Source organism: Heterodontus francisci, chromosome 34 (assembly GCF_036365525.1).
Source record: "Heterodontus francisci isolate sHetFra1 chromosome 34, sHetFra1.hap1, whole genome shotgun sequence".
Lineage (NCBI taxonomy): Eukaryota > Metazoa > Chordata > Chondrichthyes > Heterodontiformes > Heterodontidae > Heterodontus > Heterodontus francisci.
This window is the reverse complement of record NC_090404.1, coordinates 36,268,011-36,286,088: the sequence shown is the minus strand read 5'-3', so window position 1 is coordinate 36,286,088 and position 18,078 is coordinate 36,268,011. Positions and strand designations below refer to the sequence as shown.

Genomic DNA, 18,078 nt, shown 5'->3' with positions numbered 1-18,078 from the left:
TTAGAATAGTCAATTTGAGAGGTAACAAATACATGGATGTAAGTTTCATAGGCAGATGAGCTGAGACAGTGGTGAAGTCTGGCGATGTTACTGAGGTGGAACTAGGCAGTCTGAGTGATGGTGCTGATATGCAGTTGGAAGCTCACCTTGGGATCAGATATGATACTAAGGTTATGAATGGTCTGGTTTAGCCTGAGACAGTTGCCAGGGAGAAGGATAAAGTTGGTGCCGAGGGAGTGAAGTTCATGGCAGGAAGTGAAGACTTCCCAATACTTAATTGGAGGAAATTTCTGTTCATCCAATACTGGATGTCAGACAGTCAGGATGGTGTGTGACTTGGAGGGCAACTTTGAGGTGATGGTGTTTACATACACCTGCTACCCTGGTCCTTCTACATGATGGAAGTTGAGGGTTTGGGAGGTTCTGTTCAAAGTTCTGGTCCAATTGCACATACAAAAAATCACCCTCCTCTCTTTTTTTCCCTCTCCCTCCTTCCTCCTATAGAGGGCAGAGTCTTGTGTAGGACCAGACGAGTTGGCAGGTTCCCTTCCCTGAAGGACATTATTGAACCAAATGGGATTGTACATCAATCCAGCAGCTTTCATGGTCACTTTTTCCTATTGCCAGTCCCATGAATTACCAGATTCATTCAGCTCCATTTCACAACCTGCCTTTGTGTTTTTGTGGCTTCTCTCACAGACATTTTCTCCATTTTCAAGCAATTTCACAGGGTTTTAGAAGAGGAGGATTTGCAGTTGTGAAATGCAAAGCAAACATTTGATCGGGTTCTGAAGGAGTTGCCCAATTTATCGTAACCCAAATATCACTGCATTTTGAACATAGAAGGAAAAAGCACTGATCACAGTGGGGAGAAACTGTACACGTGTTCTGTGTGTGGAAGAGGTTTCAGCCGATCATCGGGCCTGTCGAAACACAAGTGCAGTCACACTGGGAACAAACCATGTAAATATGGGAACTGTGGAAAGGATTGAATTATCCATTTGAGCTGGAAACCCATCCATGCAGTCACACTCTGGAGAGGCCATTCACCTGCTCAAAGTGTGAGAAGGGATTCACTCAGTCATCCAACCTGCTGACACACCAGCGAGTTCACAAGTAACTCAGGCCTGAGAAATGTCCATGAAACAGCAGATTTCCAACATTGGGATTTTGGAAATCCACCAAAAGGTTCTCCCTTTCCGGCCGTGACCGGCTTTGACAAAAATTAAAGTAATCAGTTCTGATGTTCTTTTTTAATAGTTGACCAAATACAAAACTGCTCGGTGGTCTTTTTACCTGTTTTTAAGTTGTGTTTATTTTTTATAGTCGGTGGAAAGGAACTTGAAGCAGGATAGTAAGTGGGTGGATCTGCATACTCCTCCACAACTTCTGTGTGTTAGTGTTCTGTAAATTTCCAAAAAGAAGGCGTGTTTATACACAGACCAATTCCCAATGTTTGTTTTTGCCTTCATGGGATATCTTAGCAGAGACCACCTGAGACCTGACACAGCTCATTTGACATGGCTTAAAATTAATGGTGCAGGATCAGTAGCTGGCAAGTCGCTGGTCTGCAGCAAAAACATTGGTCTGTCAATAGGAATTTGAAACTTGCTTCCATTTACATTTGAATATTTTTACGACAGAGGTAGATAGATTCTTGATAAGCAAGGAGGTGGAAGGTTATTGGGGGTAGTTGGAAATGAAGAATAATCAGTTCAGACATGAACTTATTGAATGACAGAGCAGGCTTGAAGGGCTGAGTGGCCGACTCCTGCTCCTAAGTTGTATGTTTAGACACACACTGCTGTGTCCATACAAAGTAATTTCTGAAAACACTGCACAAACTGGTTACTGAATGTGAATATCCTGCAGTGAGCATGAGTTGTATACACTTCATGTGTCCTGTGCATTGCAGCAACTGAAGTGATCTGGAATTTCCACTTATCGGTTTGCTCAGGTGTGTGGCTGAATTCCATTCATTGTTCATCTCCACTTTCACTGTCTACTGCCCCAGTCACACTGTAAACCTTGAGTCACTGTGAAGCTGGTTTTTGCACCTTAGTGATGCAAAGCAAGGAGTATAACTCTGGCCATCTTTTTTCAATGTGTGGTTTGACATTGTTTAAGATTATCTGGAAAAGCTGTCGTGCACCTGGTTTTGCTTTCTGCTTCATTCAGGTGATTAACGCAGCACAAAGTAAGAAAAATGACCCCACTTATTGTCAAGTGTCTGGATTGTCAACGTCTGTTAAATGTTTAGTTTTTATTAATTTATATACCTACTCATTTTAACACATCACTTACCAAGGTGCCAGAATGTGCAGTCTAGTATGCTTCTAAATGTTGCTTTCCAGTGAAGTTGACACATCTTCACAGAACACCTTTTACATGAAAAATCTATAAATAGACAGAAGCCGGATATTGAGAACATGAAGCTACGTAAAACCAATTATCAGCTGTCAGGTAAGTCTCATGAAATTGTATTCTGAGTACAGTGTAATTTTATTCATTACATATGCAAAATTGTACACAATTACCATGACACAACTAGTTTGCTTCATTAAAAGTGCTATAATTACATGATTCCTTGTCAGAAAAAAATTCTGACTTTTTGTCTTCAGCCACTAATTTTCAGACTTTTTGATCTTTGGCCACTCACCCTTGCATTTGTTACTTGTTTTTGTGAAATACTCTCCCTATATTCGCTCAACTGCTGGTTAACTCTGGTCACATTTATATGTGTTTTTTTCATTTATTCGTGGAGTGTGGGCATCGCTGGCCAGGCCAGCATTTACTGCCCATCCCTAATTGCCCTTACGAAGGTGGTGGTGAGCTGCCTTCTTGAACCACTGCAGTCCATGTGAGGTAGGTACACCCACAGTGCTGTTCGGAAGGAAGTTCCAGGATTTTGACCCAGCGACAGTGAAGGAATGGCGGTATGGTTCCAAGTCAGGATGGTGTGTGACTTGGAGGGGAACTTGCAGGTGGTGGTGTTCCCATGCATTTGCTGCCTTTGTCCTTCTAGATGGTAGGGGTTGTGTGTTTGGAAGGTACTGTCTAAGGAGCCTTGGTGCGTTGCTGCAGTGCACCTTGTAGATGGTACATTTAATGCATGCCCACAATGTGTCTACTCAGATTTAACTGAAATGTGATTTGTAACCAATAAATGATGTTTCGGGCATGAATTGTAGTCTGGTATCTTGGTGATTTGTCAAGAAAGATTTAATTCATTCACTCAGCAGCTTGAGAGGAACCAGACTGAGGTTTAATGAACATAAGAAATAGGAGCTGGAGGAGTCCATTTGGCCCTTCGAGCTGCTGTGCCATTCACCCAGATCAAACACTGGAATAAAAATCCTCCTGGGGCAATTGGATGAGTCCAGGTCTGATAACAGTGTCTGATTCCTGGTCTGATGCTACTGTAGGTAATGCACAAGTGGTGAACCTATTAGTTCCTGTTAGTATCATGTTGCGTGCCCCTGTCTGCCATGTGAGAAACTGGGGTTATATTCTGTGATGGGGGTGATTGTATATTTTTAAGACATCAAAATGTTATATGGTATAGTTTCATCTTAAAATACCACAGAAAAAAATTAGAAGAGGGCATGTTCTCTTTGAGAAATTTCTTGAGCAGAGACAGTTTTATCACCAGGTGTCCTCACACTACACAGTGGTAGATAATTGTGGTCTCCTCTACACTGAGGAGGCTAAATACAGACTGCGTGACTGCTTTGTGGAACATCTCCCTTCAGTCTGCAAGCATGGCCCTGCGCTTCCTGTTTCTTCTCATTTTAATTCTCTCCCTTGCTCTCAGTCTGACCTATGTACGAACATATGAACACATGATCTAAGAGCAGGAGTAGGCTATTCAGACCCTCGAGCCTGCTACGCCATTCTACAAGATCATGACTGATCTGTTTATGGATTCAGCTCCATTTTCCTGCCAACCCCCGATATCCTTTGACTCCCTTGTTTGTAAAGACTCTGTCTACCTCTGCCTTAGAAACATTCAATGACCCGACCTCCACTGCTGTCCGGGGAAGAGAGTTCCACAGACTCACGACTCTCTGAGAGAAATAAATTTCACTGTCATTCTGTCTTAAATGGGAGAGCCTTTAATTTTATACTGTCCCCCCGTTTTAGCCTTCCCCAGAAAGGGAAACATCCTTTCAACATCCACCCTGTCAAGTCCCCTCAGGATCTTATATGTTTCAATGAGATCAACTCTGATCCTTCTAAACTCCAATGAATACAGACCCAAACTGTTCACCCTTTCCTCAAAAGATAACCCTTTCTCCCAGGAATCAGTCGAATGAACTTCTCTGAACTGCTTCCAATGCAACTGTATCCTTTCAGTAAGGAGACCAAAACTGTACAGAATACCCGCGACCTCGACCACTTGGAAAGACAAGGACAGCAGATGCATGGGAACACCACGGCCTGCAAGTTTTCTTCCACGCCACACACTATCCTGACTTGGAACTATGTCACCATTGCTTCACTGTCACTGGGTCAAAATCCTGGAACTCCCTTCCAACAGCACTGTTGGTGACCCTACATCCCAAGGACTGCAGCAGTTCAAGAAAGAAGCTCACCTCCACCACCTCCACCTTCTCAAGGGCAATTAAGGATGGGCAATGAATTCTGGCGAAATACAACATGCAACACAGTTGCATCATTTAGCATAATTTCAGTGCCGCTGTATCGTGAAAAGTTGAGTCAACATCCCCTGGAAAAATCATGAGTCGAGTCACACAGTTATGGAGGAGAGAATATTCCCCAAATTGGAAGTGTATTGGTTGCCATCACATACAATGAGCAATGTGCAAAATTGCCCATCATTGTTGTGAAAGGTGAAAAACCAGCCTTGTTTGGAAGAAACTGGCTAGCAGCATTTAAGTTAAATATGAGCGAGCTTTCTCGTATTGAGTTGAAATTCATATCACAAGATGAACTACCCTAAGGTGTTCAGTGAAATCTGCAAATCAATTCAAGGGTACAAGGCGAACATACAAGCTCAGGAGAATGCAAGGTCGGTGTATTGTCGGTCGCATCCAGTACCCTATGCTCTAAGACAGAAGGTGGAGCAAGAACTGAAATGACTTGAGACTGAGAACATTATCTCTAAGGTACAGCAGAGTAACTGGGCTATTCCCATAGTGGTCGCACCAAAGTCAGATAGTAGTGTAAGAGTATGTGCTGAGTATAAGGTAACAGATACTGGAATGTAATCCACCCAATAACTTGACAAACATGGAGCATCTGTTCACGACGTTGACAGGAAGCCAGACTTTTTCAAATTTAGATCTGACAAATGCCTATCTGCAGCTTGAGTCAGACACTGAGTCTGAGTCATTCTTGACTATCATTACACACATGGGTCTATTTCAGTTTCACAGGCTGCCATTTGGTGTTTCTTCAGTCCGTGGAATTTTCCAAAGGGTGAGGAACCAAATTTTGTAAGGAATGGAGCTAGTAGTGTGTTATTTGGATGACAATCATATTCGTGCTCCAAACAAGCAAACCTTTGATGGCAGATGAAAGAGGTGTTCCAACACTTGGAAAAGCATGGCAATAGGATGAAGGAAAACAAATGTGAAATGTTTCAAAATTCTGTAATGCACTTGGGTCACAAAGTAGATAAGAATGGGTTAAATGTTACCAAGTGTAAGGTTCAAGCAATTAGAAATGCGCCACACCCTCAGAACACAGCTGATCTCAGATATTTTTTGAACCTCCTAATTTACTGCGGTAAATTCATACCAGATCTGGCAACATTGTTGCATCCATTGAATGAACTCTTGAGGAAGGGTTTCCGTGGAATAGGACAAAGGAGTGTGATAAGGCATTCAAATTGCGTAAACGTCAACTTGTAGAGGGTGTGATGCTTCTGCATTACGATGTGCTCAAAGAGATTAAACTAGCATGTGATTCCTCTCCATACAGATCAGTTTTTATTTACTCGTTCCTGGGATGTGGGCTTCAGACAAAGACGAGTTTCCAGTAACAGCAGATGACATTGATGGAACAACTCGTAGGGGCTCCGTATTGGCAAAGGTGTACAAATATAACACAAATGGGTGGGAAACACAGATACTGAATTTCGAATTCAGGCCATTTTTTGTGCATAAGAATGAGTTGTCGGTTGATCAAATTTATGTCCTGTTGTAATAGCTAGAGTTATAATCCCTGGAAATTACATATTGCAGTTGCTATGTGATGTTCATGATGATCACTTAGGGATATGTTTGACGAAGAGTCTAGTGAGGAGATATCTTTTGTGGCCAGAGTTAGAGAAAGACATTGAAAACATAGTGAAATCATCTGGAACATGTCAAGCAGTAGAAAGGAAGCCGCCATCGGTACCTTTTCAGCCATGGAAATGGCCAGCTAGAGTGTGGCAGAGGCTGCACATAGATTTCACAGAATTAGAAGGACAGCAGATGTTCATTGAGAAAGAGACATTCGAAGACGATTGAGGGGTTTCCAATGAATTGAGGAACAACTAGCAAAACTCCAGACATTTTGTGCAGTTTGTTTTCTGCTTATGGGGTACCGGAGGAAACTGTGTCGGAAAACAGACCTCAGTTTGGTTCAGAAGAGTTTGTACAATTCATGAGAACAAATGGCATTAAAGACACTAGAGTTCCACTGTATCATCCTGCTTCCAAAGGAGCAGCAGAGCACACAGTGCAGATTGTGAAGCATGCTCTTGTCAAGCAAATGCTGGATATCAATCTGAACAAAAGTCAGTTATCATTGCATCACAGATTGCTGAACTTTCTGTTTATCTATTGTAACACCCCTCACACTGCTACCAGCATAACGCCAGCTGAATTGTTTCTTAGCTGACAGCCGAGAACGAGGTTTTCATTGCTGAAGCCACATTTAACGCTGTTAGTAGAAGAGAAACAATCAAGACGGAAAGAGAGTCATGAGAGAGCTAGAGTGGGAGAAAGAAGTCTGAAGTTGAACCAGAAGGATAGATTGAAGAATCATCATCACAAGTGGTTGAAGTGGTGACCAGTGATAGTGGTGGAAGATGTGGTCCTCACACATATTTAGTTAAGATGTTTGGTAGTGGAAAGGTTAGGTTTGTACAGATAGATCATGCCTTACCTTCAGAGGTTCACAAAAAAGAAGGAAGTTGGGAAAAATCAAATGAGTCGAATGAATCAGATAGTTTGGTTATGAGTTGGGCACCAATAGTTATTCAAACACAAATCATGCCAGAAGCTCATGTAAGAGAAAGTCCGAGGTCAGATCTAAGGCAAAGACAGAGAGACATCTCTGATGAAGTGGAAATTTTAATTGTAGCTCAACGTCAAAATCAGCCTCTGTTGGAGAAACCTCTCCTCAGACCCAGTCCAAGATGGGTAACGGTCTTTCCACAGTTCTAGAAATTTGAGTCAGGATAGAAGGTGCCAGAGAATTGGAGAGTGGAAAATGTGTCACCCTTATTGAAGAAATGTGTAAAGACAGTACTAGCAACTATAGGCCAGTTAGTTGAACATCAGTGGTGGGTAAGATTTTCGAAACAATAGTCAGGGAAAATATCAATTTACACATAGAGAGGTTCAAGTTAATTAAGGATAGTGAGCATGGATTTGTAAAAGACAGATCATGCATGCCTAATTTAAATGAATTTTTTGATGAAGTAGCAGGGAAGGTTGATGAAGGGAATGTGTTGAATGTTGTTTATACGGATTTTAAGAAAATATTTGACAAGGTCCCACATTAAAGGTTTGCTAACAAAATTGTGGCTCATGGAAAGGGGGTTCTGTGTCCAATTGATAAAATAATTGTTTACGGACTGAAAACAGCCAGTCAAAGGAAATGTTTTTGTTTCAAACTGGAGGAGAGTAGACAGTGGTGTTCCCCAAGGATCAGTGCTGGGACCACTGTTTTTGTTTCACTTCATATAAATGACTTCAATCTTGGAGAACAGAGGAGAATATCAACATTTGCTGATGACACCAATCCTGGAGCTGCAGCAAACAGTGAGCATGATATGAACAGTCTGCAACAGGACAGAGATAGGCTAGCAGAATGGACAGAAAGGTGGCAGATGGAAGTTTATACTGAGAAGTGTGAGGTGATGCATTTTCCAGAAGGATTAGGGCGAGGCAATTTGGACGTAATGGCATAGTTCTGAAGAGTGTGCAGAAACAGAAGGACCTGGGGGTGCAGGTGCATAGATCCTTGAAGGTGGCAAGACATACTGAGAGAATGGTGAGCAAAGCACATGGAATCTTGGGCTTTATAAATAGAAGTACTCAGTACAATTATCGTGGATCTCTATAATGCTCTGTTTAGGCCTCAACTGGAGGACTGCGTCTAGTTCTGGTCACAGCATTTCAGGAAGTATGTGAGGGTCCTTGAGAGGGTGCAGAGGAGATTTATCCAAATGGTTCCGGGGATGGAGGATTTTAGTTTCTCGGTTAGGTTGGAAGAGCTGGGTTTGTTCTCCTTCGAACAAAGGAGATTGAGGGAAGATTTAATAGAAGTGTGCCAGATTATGACAGGCTTAGATACGTTAGACAAGGAAAAATTGTTCCCATTAACAAATGCTATCAGAAGTCTGGGAAACAGATTGCACGTTCTGGGGGGAAAAGATGCAGGGGGAATATGAGGAAGTCCTGTTTTTACATAGCAAGTGGTAATGACATGGAACTCGCTGCCCACAAGGGTGGTAGAAGCAGAAATGATCAGTAACTTCAACAGGACGACTCAGAAAAAATAGGCTTGCAGGGCTGCGTGCATTGACACCTTGCCTCGTGTTATTTTCTGCCCCACCTCTGTTTTATTTGCTTAGAACCAGCGACATTTCTAACCTTTGTCAGTTCTGAGGAAATGTCACAGACCTGAAACATTAACGTTGCTTCCCTCTCCACTGATGCTGCCAGACCTGTTGGATATTTCCAGCATTTTTTTTCAAATTCCTGTTATCGAGTCTGATTGCACAGCTCCCTGCAGAGCCAGCATGGACCGAAATGTCTCCTTCTGTGCTGCAAATGACTATGATGTTCAGCAGTGCGCTCACTACAAGTGGCTCCTCTTCCTGTGATGTCACCTCACAATTATTTTTTTCTCCTCTTCTGGTCAGTTCAGACTCACTGATCACAGCTCTCTTCATTGCTGAGCTGCTTCACATTGCTCCCTGTCTCTAAAATTTGTGCTATTGGTGAGGCTCAAACTCACAACCTTGGCATTACTCGCTAATTGTACTGTTGTATAAGTACCACACGTTAACTAATTGCACCACTGGAACCCCAGTTTAATATATTTAACATGGTGAACTGCAGGCCAGTTAGCCTAACATCAGTGGTCGGGAAAATGCTCTCATCGATGTTTCAGGAAGTCTGAACAAGCACGAAGAAAATCATAGTCTGATCAAACAAAGTCAACATGGTTTTACGAAATGGTAATCTTGCTTGACAAATTTATTACAGAATTCTGAGGATGTAACTAGAAGGTAGATAAAGGGGAACCAGGAAATATAGTATAATTGGATTTCCAAAAAGCATTCAGTTAGCTACCACAGAAGATTAATACACTAGATAAAGGCTCATGGAATTGGGCTAATATATTAGCATGCATAGAGGACATAGAGCTTAACGGACAGAAAGCAAAGAGTAGGGATAAATGGAGCATTTTCAAGTTGGCAGGCTGTTACTAGTGGAGTGCCTCAAGTAACATTGCTGGGGCCTCAGCTATTTCCAATGCTGAGAGTGAAGTGGAAGCATATTCAGTCCTGGGTTGAAGAGAGAATTGGTCCTCACCATCAGAGATGCCAGTCTTTGGACAATTCGATTAAATCCATGTGATACCAAGAGATTGGTAAAGGCACTGGATACAGAAAAGTCCATGGGCCCTGAAAAAATCCCAGCTGTCATACGGAAGACCTGTTCTCCAGAACTAGCCGTGTCCTTAGACAAACTGTTCCGGTGCAGTTGTAATATAGGCATCTACCCGACAATGTGGAAAATTGCCCATTTATGTCCTGTCCACAAAAATCGGCAGAAATCCAATCCGGCCAATTACTGCCACATCAATCTACTCTCAATCATCAGCAAATTTGTGGAAGGTATCATCGACAGTGTTATCAAACAGCACTTACTCAGTAATAAATCACTAATGGATGCTCAGTTTGGAATCCACCAGGGGCACTCAATTCCAAACCTCATTACAGACTTGGTCCAAACATGGTAAATGGAGCTGAACTCAAGAAGTGATAGTGACTGCCTTTGCCAGCAAGGTAACAGTAGACTTAGTATGGTATCAAGGAGCTCAAGCAAAACTGGAGGCAATGGGAATCGGGGGGAAATGCTCCACGAGATGGAGTCCTACCGAACACAAAGGAACATGGTTGTGGTTCTGGAGGCCAATCATCTCAGCCCCAGTACATTGCTGCAGGAGTTACTTGGGCTGATGGTCAGAGGCCCAACCATCTTCAGATGCTTCATCAATGAATTTCCCTCCATCATAAGTCCAGAAGTGGGGATGTTCGCCGATAATTGAATAAAGTTCAGTACCATTCTCGATGCCTCAGATTGTGAAGTAGTCCAGATCCACATGCAACAACACCTGGACGACATTCAGGCTTGGGCTGAATAGTGGCAGGTAACATCCACACCACCCAAGTGCCAGGCAATTATCATCTCCAATAACAGAGAATCTAAACATCTCCCCCTGACATTCAATGGCATTATCATCGCTGAAACCCCCACCATCAACATCCTGGGGATCAGCCTTGCCCAGAAACCTGGAACAGCGATAAACATACTGTGGCTGCAAGAGTTGGTCAGGGGCTGGTAATTCTGCAACTCATCTTCTAACTCCCCAAAACCTGTCCACCATCGAGAAGGCAGAAGTCAGGAGTGTGATGGAATATTCTCCACTTGCCTGCAAAATTTCAGTCACAGCAGTACTCCAGAAGTTCAACACCATCCAAGATGAAGCAACTCGCATCATCACTACCATCTTAAATATTCACTTCCTCCAGTACGATGCACAGTGGCAGCAGTGTGTATCAAATACAAGATGCAGTGCAGCAATTCACCAATGCTCCTTTCACAACTCCTTGCAAACTCGCAACCAGTATCACCTAGAAAGACGAAAGCAGTAGATGCATGGGAACAGCACCACCTGCATGCCTCCCTCCAAGTCACACAACATCCTGACTTGGAACTATATTGCTGAGTCAAAATCCTGGAACTCCCTCCCTAACAGCACTGTGCATGTACCTCACCATATGGACTTCAACGGTTCAAGATGGCAGCTCACTACCACCTTCCCAAGTGCAATTAGGGATGGGAAGTACATTCCGGCATTGCCAGGGACCTTCGTATCTCAAGAACGAATAAGAAAAAAAATGGATAATTATCTGAGGAAAAAGATGTGCAGAGCTGTATGGAAAAGGCGGGTGTGTTGGACCAGCTGAGTTGCTCTTGCAGAGAGCCTGCATTCATATAAAGGGCAGGAACACCTCCTTCTGTGCTGTAACAATTTTATGATTAAATTCTATACTGTTATATAAAGGAGACGTTTTGCTCCAACTACACAATATTCTGGTTAGACCACACCTGGAGTACTGTGTATAGTTTTGGTCTCAGCCCTTTATAAAGGATACACATTGGCCTTGGAAACAGGGCAGTGAAAATTTACCAGAATGTAGCAAAGGCTCTCATGGTTAAATTATGAGGTGCGATTCATTCAAGCAGGCCTGCATTCCTTGGAATATCGGAGGTTAATGGATGATTTGACTGAGTATTTTAGGATTTGGAAATGAATTAGAACATAGAACATAGAACAGTACAGCACAGTACAGGCCCTTCGGCCCACGATGTTGTGCCGAATCTTTAACCGACACAAGATCTAAGTAACTACCTACCATTTATTCTACTATCATCCATGTACCTATCCAAGAGTCGCTTAAATGCCCCTAATGTATCTGCTTCTACTACCACCGCTGGCAGCGCATTCCACGCACCCACCACTCTCTGTGTAAAGAACCTACCTCTGACAGCTCTCCGAAACCTTCCTCCAATCACCCTAAAATTATGCCCCCTGGTGATAGCCCTTTCCACCCTGGGAAAAAGTCTCTGACTATCCACTCTGTCTCTGCCTCTCATCATCTTGTACCCCTCTATCAAGTCACCTCTCATCCTTCTTCGCTCCAATGAGAAAAGCCCTTGCTCCCTCAATCTTCAAATTAGTCGGGGAAATAGAGAGAAACTTCTTTTTTCCCTTGTTGCTTTAAATGTGCTGCGTTGTGCTCTCATCTTGAATCGTAGAATAACGGAATTATAGAAAGTTTAAGGCACAGAAAGAAGCCACTTGGCCCATTGCGTCTGTGTGGTCAAAAAATGATCCACCCCTTCTAATCCCACCTTCCAGCATTTGGTTCGTAGCCCTGAAGATTATGACACTTGAGATGCATATCTAGACTCCTCTTAAATGAGTCGAGGGTTTCTGCCTCAACTACCCTTTCAGACAGTGAGTTCCAAACCCCCAACACCCTCTGGATGAAAAGATTGTTCCTCATCTATCCTCAAATTTTTCTACCATTCACTTTAAATCTATGCATCTAGTCACTGACCTCTCTGCTGAAATAAATAGGCCATTCACCTCCCCTCTACCCCTCAACATTTTATACATTTCAATCAGATCTCCCCTCAGCAATCTCTGTTCCAAGAACAACCTCAAAATAAATTAACAACTCCATTTCCCAAAGCATTTCTAAAGATTCACAAAGCTGGAGACTAGATTTTACTTTTGGTTCCTTTCGGTTTTTCACACTCCCAAGTGCAAATAGTTTCAAAACAGCCTCGCAATCCTTCACCTTGCATCATGCCCAGGGATGAGGAAATTCAGTTATGTGGAGATTCTGGACACGTGGCGGCCAAATACAAAGCAGCTGTCAGCAGGAAGGCCACCAGACAAAGGACTGGAAGCAGAGTAAGTGCTGCAACATGTGTGATGGGGACAAAGGACAAGACCTACCCACAAACGCAGCCTCAGTTACACACAGGCAGAAATAATCAAGGAGGAACAGGAGGAAGGAACAGCAAACATGTCTGCTGCAAATTTCCAAAATGTGAACCACATTGACTCATATAGACGGAACAGTCATATACACCGAGAGTGACTGAAGCCTAAAGAGAGACAGCCAGGACAAACCAGTGCCACTAATTTGGCTGATTTCTGATAATTTCCCAACTTCTTAAAATTCATTTCGTGGGTTGTGGGCATCGCTGGCAAGACCAGCATTTATTGTCCATCTTTAATTGCCCTTGAGAAGGTGGTGTTGAGCTTCTTGAACCGCTGCAGTCCATGTGGTGCAGGTGCACCCACGGTGCTGTTAGGGAGGGAGATACAGGATTTTGATCCAATAACAGTCAAGGAATGGTGATATATTCCAAGTCAGGAGAATGTATGGCTTGGAGGGGAACTTGCAGATGGTGATGTTCCCACTCATCTGCTGTCCTTGTCCTACCAGGTAGGATAGGTCACGCATTTGGAAAGTTCTGTCGAAGGAATTGTGGTGAGTTGTTGCAGTGCATGTTGTAGATAATACACTCTGCTGCCACTGTGCATCGCTGGTGAAGGGAGTGAATGTTTGTTGTGGTGGATGGGGTGCCACTCAAGCGGGCTGCTTTGTCCTGGATGGTTTCGAGCTTCCTGAGTGAGTGCAGCTCCAACAAAATTCAGGTGAGCAGAGAGTATTCCGTCACACTCCTGATTTGTGTCATGTTGCTGGCAGACAGGCTTTGGGGTGTCAGGTGGTCGGTTACTCGTTACAGAATTCCCAGGCTCTGACCCCCTCTTGTAGCCACGGTATTTATGTGGCAAGTCCATTTCAGTTTCTGGTCAACGGTAGCTCCCAGAATGTTGATAGTCGAGGTTTCAGTGATCGTGATGTCACTGAACATCAAGTGGAGATGGTTAGATTGTCTCTTGTTGGAGATGGTCATTGACTGGCACTTGTGTGGCGTGAATGTTACTCACCACTTATCAGTCCAAGCGTGGATATTATCCAGGTCTTGCTGCATATGAACATCGACTGCTTCAGTATCTGAAGAGTCACGAATGGTGCTGAAAATTGTGCAATTAGCAACAAACATCCTTACATCTGTCCTTATGATGGAGGGAAGTCAGTGATGAAGCAGCTGAAGATGGTTGAGCCTTGGACACTACACTGAGGAACTGCTACAATAGTGATCTGGAGCTTAGATGATTGACCTCCAACAACCACAACCATCTTTGTTTGAGCACAGTATGACTCCAATCAGTGGAGAGTTATCCCCCTGATTCCCATTCGCTCCATTTTGCTTGGGCTCCTTGATGTTAAACTTGGACAAATGTTGCCTTGATGTCAAGGGCAGTCATTCTCACCTCACCACTGCAGTTCAGCTCTTTTGTCCATGTTTGGACCAAGGCTGTAACGAGTTCAGGAGCTGAGTGGCCCTGGTAGAACCCAAACAGAGCGTCACTGAGCAGGTTATTGCTGAGCAAGTGCTGCTTCATAGCACTGCCGACAACACCTGCCATCACATGACTGATGATCGAGATTAGACTGATCAGGTGGTAAATGACCGGGTTGGATTTGTCCTGCATTTTGTGTGCAGGACATACCTGAGAAATTTCCACATTGCCATGTAGATGCCAGTATTGTAGCTGTACTGGAACAGCTTGGCAAGGGGAGCAGCAAGTTCTGAAGCACAGGTCTTCAATTCTATTTTCAGAATGTTTTCAGGGCCTTTGCAGTATCTAATGCCTTCAGCCGATTCTTGATATCACGTGGAGTGAATCATATCAGCTGACGACTGGCATCTGTGATGCTGGCGACATCAAGAGGAGGCCAAGATGGATCATCCACTTAGCAGTTTTGGCTGAAGATGGATGCAAATGCTTCAGCCTTGTCCTTTGCACTGATGTGCTGGGCTCCCCCATCATTGAGGATGGGTATATCTGATGCAACCTGATCATGCGTTATCCTCTTTAATACATCCTGAGCGTTCTTTATCCTATCTGATAGATCCTGACCCTTCCTTAAACGCTTTGAATCTCCTTTAACTCATGATCTTCTCTAATATGCTCTGTTATTTCTTTGATATACTCTGAGAGTCCTTTACTGTTACTGTACACACTGATAGCCTTTAGATCCTCTGGATAACATATTAACCCCTTATATTCCCTCTCAGCCTCGATAATCCCCATGTCCTTGTGAATTCACTAAGAAACGCTTAGACTCTCTGAAACTATGAGAAAAGGGTTTTGAAAGCCATGGCACTGATCAATGTGTGTGTAAACGGCTGACTTTACAGTGCATGCAGGAAAATAAAGAGCAAAGTTGTGTGTGTGAAGAACACAGAAAAGTTGAGCCTGGAGCTGCACACTTGGGGCAAGTAAACAAAAAAAAAAGGAAACCGTTATCGTGAAAGCAGAAAATTAAAAACAGACAATGCTAGAAACATTCAGCAGGTCAGGGAGTATTTGTGGAGAGATATTCCTTTCACCAGGATACAATTATCCACTTTGATACTTCACATAACTCCGATCTTATACTCTCCACATCTCCCTGCAGGAAGTGTTTGGGCTGAAATGATGGTTTTGTAGATTTGAGCAAACAGAGTAAGGCAGCAATACATAACTCCCCCACTGCGGCCTGGGGAAGGATGGAACTCAGATTCAGGAATCTTGGATGTGCTGATAAAAGGAATAAAAGAACACATTCTTCTTCAACACAATAACTATGAGGATGGAATTCAAAACCATGTGTGCAGGTGTAATGGATTCATGGGCCGTCGACTGAACCTCTCGGCCACATCGTCCCAGGAACACGGCTCAGAAAGTTCTCATATTTCCTTCATTCTCATTACAAAGCCCTGGACTCAGAGAGCACACAGCAAGAAAACTCACTTTTAATTACCAGTCATCAGTGCCAGAATTTAATCTCTATTAGTGTGGTTCTGTGGATTTATGTTCCAGTCTTATGAGCGACTGGGTTTCCAATCCCAATGCTGTCATAACTTGTGTTTTCTCGTCAGAAAAGCTACTTAGATGTAAAGTTGAAAATAAAAGCAGAAGATGTTGGAAATATTCAGCAGGTCTGTTAGCTTTCGTGGAGAGATCATCTTCACTAAAAAGATCTTTGTCTAACAATCCATGTCAGACTATCGCAGCTGATTGAGTGGGACTGTGACTGTATAATGGTGAATACTCTGTGTTGGGGTCATAGCAACACCGATCAAGACAGAGCTTGTTTTATGTCTTAAACCAGCTGCTGCACCTGCTAATGGAATGCAGCAAAGAACCAATCTTTACTCCATGAAAATGTATTTCTTCTTGATGGATGAAAACTATTGTCTCCTTTTACATCATCGCACTTACACATGCCTGTGCTTCAGGTTCCAACATTCAAACCTCTTCTCAGATTATTCCGACCACTATTAATACTGACTTCCTTCCATTTCATTTTACTGCAGCTTAGCCGACTGTAACATTCACTTTCATGTTTTTATTTCAAGCCTTTTTTTCTTAAAGCCTTTCTGGGTTACCACCGCTGATTCTCAGTTGCACATGTTCCATTCACACCAATGTTCATTTGGACCTTGAACTCAGTCCATACATTTCGGTCTGAGTGACTGCTCGGCAGACACACACTACAAAAGCAGGACTGGCCTTTGGAAGGACAGAGTCGGAATGCTGATAATATTTCTTTGGGGAATTTTCTGAGACAAGGAATGTGAATTGAGGAACTGGGTTTTGATTTCATGGCAGTTGGTGTTTTTCTCATGAACTGTGTTCTTTGATGAAGTAACGGAGACTTTTGATGAGGGCAGTGGTAATGTGGTTGCTGTTGTGGAGATGGATTTTCAAAAGTCATTTGGTGAAATACCACATAATCAACTTGTTAGAAAAATTAAAGTGATGGAATTAAAGGACCAGTGACAGCCTGGATACATAATTATCTGAGGGATATAAAACAGAGAATAGCGAGAAGAGAAGAGGACTGATTTCCAGGGTGATGGGGAAAAGCTGGATTGTGGGATTAAACTGACTGATCTTCCAAAGAGCTGGCACAGGCTCGGCGGGTCGAGAGGCTTCCTTCTGTGTTGTAAAATTCACTGATTCCATCATGTTAATTTTCACATCAACTGGGAGATGTAATGCAATTCAAGGCTCAAAGACAATGATTCCCAGAATATGTGCAAAGTCAGTTGCATAAAGTATTGTAGCGATAATTAAATACAAAGGGGAACTTCTACTGTGCTGTGATGGCCGAGTGGTTAAGGTGTTGGACTTGAAATCCAATGGGGGTTTCCCTGCGCAGGTTCGAACCCTGCTCACAGCGAAATTAGTGTAATTTTCCTCGAAAATGACTCCATTTGCTTATTGGAAATGTTCAAATGTGTTCACATCAAACAGATATTGTGGAAGCTGAACGAAAGGTGAGAAATAAACACAAAAATCAGCCTGTTCTCACATTGAACAACTTCTCCTTCAACTCCACTCACTTCCTTCAAGTCTAGGTGTTGCTATGGGTACCCCCATGGGTCCTAGTTATGCATGTCTTTTTGTGGGATATGTTGAGCATTCTTTGTTCTGGTCCAACTCAGGCCCCCTCCCCCAACTCTTTTTCCGGTACATTGATGACTGTATTGGTGCCATTTCCTGCTCCCGCCCCGAACTGGAAAACTTTATTAACTTTGCTTCCAATTTCCACCCTTCTCTCACCTTTACATGGTCTATCTCTGACACTTTCCTTCCCTTCCTCGACTTCTCTGTCTCCATCTCTGGGGATAGATTGTCTACTAATATCCATTATATGCCCACCGACTCCCACAGCGACCTCTACTACACTTCCTCACACCCTACCTCCTGTAAGGACTCCATTCCATTCTCCCAGTTTCTGCATCTCCGTCGCATCTGCTCTGATGATGCTACCTTCCATGACGGTGCTTCTGATATGACCTCCTTTTTCCTCAACTGAGGATTCCACCCCCGCCCCCCCCCCCCACCCCCACTGTTGTTGTCAGGGCCTTCAACCATGTCTGGCCCATTTCCCGCACC

The 18,078-nt window shown here is 43.3% G+C and overlaps 1 non-coding gene across 1 annotated transcript; it reads left to right on the top strand.

Moving 5' to 3' along the window:
• Positions 1–17,276: 17,276 nt before the first annotated feature.
• Positions 17,277–17,359, top strand: trnas-uga (transfer RNA serine (anticodon UGA)). The gene has a single exon. It is a non-coding gene; the product is annotated as a tRNA-Ser (tRNA).
• Positions 17,360–18,078: the final 719 nt, after the last annotated feature.